The following is a 6,407-nucleotide window of genomic DNA, read 5'->3' as shown; positions in this document are numbered from 1 at the left end:
CCTCCTCTTCCCTCTCCTTCTCTTCCCTCCTCCTCTTCCTCCTTCCCTCACCCTTCATCCATCTTTCTCATACTTCATTTCCTCCTCCTCTTCCCTTCCCCTTCCCTTCCCTTCCTTTCCCTTCACAGAATTAATGAAGGGCAACGGAAACAAGTTAGTCACCCCTTGGGAAGTAAAAAAATGAGGGGGGAGAAATTGAACCTAACTTGGGGGGGCGGGGGAGGGGGTGAAGGGAGGAGGAGGAGGAAGAGGAAGAAATTGGGGAGGAGAAGGAAGAAAAGAAGAGAAGGAAGTGGAATTGGGGTGGAATTGAGGAGGAGGAGGAGGAGGAGAAAGAGGAGGAGGAGGAGGAGGAGGAGGAGGAGGTCTAATGGAATGTTTTATGCTGTTTAATATCATTTTCACGCTACGTTGAAGGAGGAGGAGGAGGAGAAGGAGGAAGAGGAGGAGGAGGAAGAAGAGGAGGAGGACCACGGCACTTAAATTAGAACCAGGTAAGCAATTTTTCTCTTTTTTCTTTTCCATTTTTTCTTTTTTTTACTTTTTTACTTGCAGACAAAATTAGAGAAAGAAAAAAAGCTAGTATTAAAAGTTCTCTCTCTCTCTCTCTCTCTCTCTCTCTCTCTCTCTCTCTCTCTCTCTCTCTCTCTCTCTCTCTCTCTCTCTCTCTCTCTCTCTCTCTCTCTCTCTCCTCCCCTCTCCTCCCTCCTTCCCTCCCTCCCTCCCTCCCTTTCCTTCTCCATTTCTCACGCAGACATGGAGAGAGAGTCAGTAAGGAGAAGAATGGTCCAATTTCCTCTCTCTCTCTCTCTCTCTCTCTCTCTCTCTCTCTCTGGACAGAAATTCAAATGTGGAGAAAAAACAACTATTTACATTTTTTTCTCTCTCCTTCTCTCCTGTTTCCTCCATTTCCTCCCTCCCTTTCCCCTTCCATTCCCTCCCTTCCCCTTCCATCCCCCTTCTCCTTCTATCCCTTCTCTTTCCTCTCCTCTTCCCTCCATCCCTTCCCTCCCCTTCCTCTTCCTCCCCCTGCCCTTACCTTCTCTCCTTCCTTCCCTCCCTTTTCTCAAGACAAACGAGAAGAAAATTAATGAAGAAAAAAGACCATCGGAACCGCGGCAGACAATAAGAAAAATGGGAAAATAATGGAAGAAAATGGGAGCCTAATGAAAGAAAATGGATCGCGGGGTTGCCGGTTTGAAGGGAAGACTTCGAAAAACCTAAAACTTCACCTATTAGAGAAATGGAAGGAGGGGGAGAGGAGGAGAAGGAAGGGAAGGGAAGGGAAGGAAGGAAGAAAATGAGAAACAGGAGGGAGAGGTGGAGAAAAGGGAGGGAGGTGAGGGAGGGAAGGAAGGGGATGAAAAGGGAAGGACGAGGAAAGGGGAAGGAATAGGAGGAGAAGGAAAGGGAAGGCAGGAAACGAAGGAAAGGGATGTGAAGGGAAAGGAATGAAGGGAGGAAAGAGAAGGGGAAGGAAAGGGAAGGAAACGAAGGAAAGGGATGAGAAGGGTAGGGAAAGGAGGAGAGAGGGAGGAAAGAGGAAGGAGAGAGGAAGGAAACGAACATGGATGAATGGAGGAATAAGAGAAAGGAGGTATGAGGGAGAGGAAGGGATGAAGAATGAGAGGAGGAAATAGGATGAAAGAGAAGGAGTGATGGGAAACGGGAGGAAAGATGAAGGATGTGGGAGGGAGGGAAAGGAGGGAAGGAGAGAGGAAAGAATTATGAATGATTGAGGGGAAGAGGAAAGGGTGAAGAATGGGAGGAGGAAGGAGGAAAGGAAAACCATGATGACCAGAGGAAGGAAAATGAAGAGAAGGAGGAGAATGAAAGAAGAAAGGACTAAAGGAAGGAAGGATACAGAAACAAGGAGAAGAAAGAAGGGATAACAGAGAGGACAAATTAATTATAACACATGAAAAACAAAAAACAAGGAAAAATAACTATAAATGAACAACAGCAAAAATATATAAGGAAAAAAAAAGAAAAGGAAAAAGAAAGAGGTAAGGAAAGGAGGGAGAAACGATGCATGAAGGAAGGAAGGAAGGAGAGAAAAAAAAGAAAATAAGACAATAGAAAAAATTATAACAAGACAAAATAACAGAAGTGTATATGAACAAAACCAAAATAAAAAATAAAAAAATAATACGGACAAGATGAAGGAAGGAAAGAAAGAAAGGAAGGAAAGGAAGGACGGAAAGGAAGAGAGGAGAAACAACAACAGACAAGGAAAACAACAAAAACAACAATACATTATGAAAAACAGATATACAAAAATACAAATATACAAAAAACTAAAAATCCCGAATCGGTAAATAATAGATAAATAAAAAAATAAAAAAATGACAACACGAAAAATAAAACAAAGGACAAAAAAACTCTTCTTAGCATATATATTTAACCTTTGTCTGTCCCCTTTTCTTATAAATACCAACGAGAGGATGTGAGTCAGTCGGTCGAGCAGGCAGGGAAGTCACGGCCCTCAGTCACGTGACCCCATACGCAACACTCTCTCTCTCTCTCTCTCTCTCTCTCTCTCTCTCTCTCTCTCTCTCTCTCTCTCTCTCTCTCTCTCTCTCTCTCTTCCCCTTCATCTTCTTTCCCTTCTCTTTTCCTTCCCTTTCATTTTCCTTCTCTTTTCCTTCCTACTCTTTTTTTCATATTTTCTTCCTCTTCATCTTCTTCCCTTTCTCTTCTCCTTCCTTCTTTTCCTCTCTCCTTAGCTTCCTCCCTATCTTCATCCTTCCCTTCCTTTTATTAGACAGAAACCGGTGAATGCGATGCTCTGTGTACGATAACCTGGTGACGCTGTGTACGATAACTTGGTGACGCGGTGTACGATAACTTGGTGACGCGGTGTACGATAACTTGGTGACGCGGTGTACGATAACTTGGTGACGCTGTGTACGATAACTTGGTGACGCGGTGTACGATAACTTGATGACGCTGTGTACAACGAATTCGTCTCTATATTACGATAAGGAAATGACGTAGATAGCAAAGTGATTTAACGGAGACTTTGAATGATTGACAAAGGCGATTTAGATAACGAATTGATACTGATAATGATGGGTGGAGGAATGATAAAGGGAGAAAGGAGAGAAGAAGAAGGGAGAGAAGGAGAGAAGAAGAAGGGAGAGAAGGAGAGAAGAAGGGAGAGAAGGAGAGAAGAAGAAGGGAGAGAAGGAGAGGAGAAGAAGGGAGAGAAGGAGAGAAGAAGAAGGGAGAGAAGGAGAGAAGAAGAAGGGAGAGAAGGAGAGAAGAAGAAGGGAGAGGAGAGGAGAAGAAGGGAGAGAAGGAGAGAAGGAGAGAAGAAGAAGGGAGAGAAGGAGAGAAGAAGAAGAAGAAGAAGGAGAGAAGGAGAAGAAGGAAGAGAGAAGAAGGGAGAGAAGGAAAGGAGAAGAAGGGAGAGAAGGAGAGAAGAAGAAGGGAGAGAAGGAGAGAAGAAGAAGGGAGAGAAGGAGAGAAGAAGAAGGGAGAGAAGGAGAGAAGAAGAAGGGAGAGAAGGAGAGAAGAAGAAGGGAGAGAAGGAGAGAAGATAGAAATGAGGAAAGAAAGGAAGACAAAAGATAGAAAGGAAAAAAGAAAAGAAGAACGATGAAAGTAAATGAAAAGAAATAAAGAAATGAGGAAAGAAAGAAAGACAAAAGAAAGAAAAGGAAAAAGAAGAAAAGAAGAAAGACGAAAGTAGAAGAAAACAAGAAAATAAATAAGAGAAAAGAGGAAATAAAGAAGACAGGAAAAACACATTAACAGAAAACGAGAAAGAAAGAAAGAAAGAAAGAAGGAAAGAAATGAGAGATACAGGTAATAAGAGACAAAAAGAACCTCTGAAGCTGCCATGTGTTGACCTGACCTCTATCCTCCTACAGTCTCCTTATATCCTACGTATCCTTCAAATGTATCCTCGTGTGTCCGTGTGTCATAATTCGGGCGTGGTCTGACCCTTGCCTAAAATGTGTTTGGGATGACTTTATTAATTCTGAGGCTGACGCTGCGAGGGATGAGATGCAATTCCGGCCTCTCCTTCACGCCCCTTCCCTGATACTTGTCCAATTCCTCCCTTCATCACGCCCCTTCCCTGATACTTGTCCAATTCCTCCCTTCATCACGCCCCTTCCCTGATACTTGTCCAATTCCTCCCTTCATCACGCCCCTTCCCTGATACTTGTCCAATTCCTCCCTTCATCACGCCCCTTCCCTGATACTTGTCCAATTCCTCCCTTCATCACGCCCCTTCCCTGATACTTCTCCAGCTCCTCCCTTCATCACGCCCCTTCCAAATCCTTCCATTCACTGTCTATCCACCTCGTCCCTTCAATACCTGTCCCACGCTGTCCCTTCAATACCCGTCCCGTTCTGTCCCTTCACCTCGCCCCTTCTCCCCCTTTATAGTCTTTCCCTTCATGACCCCTTCCTTACCTCACCGCTCCACCTTATCCCATGACTTCATAACCCCCCCCCCCCCCCCTTCACCCCACACACCCCGCCTCTGTCTCACATTCCAGCCTTATCAAACACTGAGTCACGGCGACACACACACACACACACACACACACACACACACACACACACACACACACACAGAGCCCCGCCCCTCCTCCTCTCCCCCCCCCCCCCCCCCAGGCCTTACTGAACACTGTGTGGGCGATGGGACAGTCAACCTTTATGTGCCTTAGAGCCTCCCACGCGCCCCCCCATCCTCACCCCCTTGCCCCCCATCACCCCTCTAACCCCCACGTTCACAGGCTCGGTCTTATAGTGGGGGCTGCATCACGCTGGGGGGAGAGGGGCGGGAGACTTCCGGCACCTCAGAGGGCTCCGTGTGCCGCCCTGGGTGCTGAGGGACCATCGTGACGTCACAAGGGCGTGGGCCAATGGGAAGGCGAGGCCGCGGTGACGTCACGGCGGTGGGATCAAGGCGGGACAAAGCGGTGTTACGAAGACGGAGGGGTGGAGGAGGTAGGTGGAGGTGGAGGGGGAGGGGGAGGTGGATGGCATGAATGTGAGAAGGGAATGTGTGAGCGAGGCGGTGTGTGGCATGACTGACACGGGACCCAAGGCCACGAGGGGAGGATGTGTCAACGGGTCAACGGTGGAATAGTGAAATGGGAGAAGGAGAGCGAGGCAGGATGGGGGGAAGAGGAAGAGAATGGGGAGCCGCGCAGGATGGGGTTTAAATGGACTGGTGACTGGGGAGGATAGGGGCAAGAGGAACCGGTGGGGAGGAGGATGTGGAGAGGATGGGGTGACGGGGAGAATGTAGAAAGGACAGGGCAGGATGTGAGGAAGAAGAAAAGAATGGGGTGACGCTCAGGATGGGGGGATGTGAAAGATGTGGCGCTGGGAAGGATGGGGCAATGGGGATGATGTGGAAAGGATGGGGTGATGAGGATAATGTGGGTAGGATGGGGCAGTGGAGATGTGGACAAGAGGAAGAAAGGGGAAAGAACAGAAGGATGTGAGGAGAGGAACATATGTGAGGACTCAAGAACAGGGACAAGAACAGATGGTAAAGAGAACAGGACGAGGACGTGTATAAGTAAAATGACCAACAAAAATATAATGTAAGTAAGGCTAATCAAAAGGTAAATAATATAGTAGAAGAAGTAGAAGAAACCTAAATAACGATAAGAAAAATGAAGAAAACGGACTTACTCTTTTACTTAATACAGTATAAGCCGACAAGGTGAACAGGCAGGTGTGTGGTAGCGTACAGGTGTGTGGTAGCGTACAGGTGTGTGGTAGTGTACAGGTGTGTGGTAGTGTACAGGTGTGTGGTAGCGTACAGGTGTGTGGTAGCGTATTTGTGAGTGGTAGCGTACAGGTGTGTGGTAGCGTACAGGTGTGTGGTAGTGTACAGGTGTGTGGTAGTGTACAGGTGTGTGGTAGCGTACAGGTGTGTGGTAGCGTACAGGTGAGTGGTAGCGTACAGGTGTGTGGTAGCGTACAGGTGTGTGGTAGCGTACAGGTGTGTGGTAGCGTACAGGTGTGTGGTAGCGTACAGGTGTGTGGTAGAGTACAGGTGTGTGGTAGCGTACAGGTGTGTGGTAGCGTACAGGTGTGTGGTAGCGTACAGGTGTGTGGTAGCGTACAGGTGTGTGGTAGCGTACAGGTGTGTGGTAGCGTACAGGTGTGTGGTAGCGTACAGGTGAGTGGTAGCGTACAGGTGAGTGGTAGCGTACAGGTGTGTGGTAGCGTATTTGTGAGTGGTAGCGTACAGGTGTGTGGTAGTGTACAGGTGTGTGGTAGCGTACAGGTGAGTGGTGGCCACAGGTGTGTGGTAGCAACAGGTGTGTGGGCCAGGTGTGTACAGGTGTGAGTGGTAGCGTACAGGTGTGTGGTAGCGTACAGGTGTGTGGTAGCGTACAGGTGTGTGGTAGCGTACAGGTGAGTGGTAGTGT

At 47.6% G+C, this 6,407-nt stretch overlaps 1 long non-coding RNA gene across 1 annotated transcript; it reads left to right on the top strand.

Moving 5' to 3' along the window:
* Positions 1–4,711: 4,711 nt before the first annotated feature.
* LOC127008449 (uncharacterized) lies at positions 4,712–6,001 on the top strand. Its single transcript, XR_007761093.1, has 3 exons — positions 4,712–5,740; positions 5,795–5,848; positions 5,903–6,001. It is a non-coding gene; the product is annotated as an uncharacterized LOC127008449 (long non-coding RNA).
* Positions 6,002–6,407: the final 406 nt, after the last annotated feature.

Source organism: Eriocheir sinensis, chromosome 37 (genome assembly GCF_024679095.1).
Source record: "Eriocheir sinensis breed Jianghai 21 chromosome 37, ASM2467909v1, whole genome shotgun sequence".
Taxonomy (NCBI): domain Eukaryota; kingdom Metazoa; phylum Arthropoda; class Malacostraca; order Decapoda; family Varunidae; genus Eriocheir; species Eriocheir sinensis.
The sequence above is the reverse complement of the archived record's forward strand: the minus strand, read 5'-3'. Positions and strand labels throughout refer to the sequence as shown.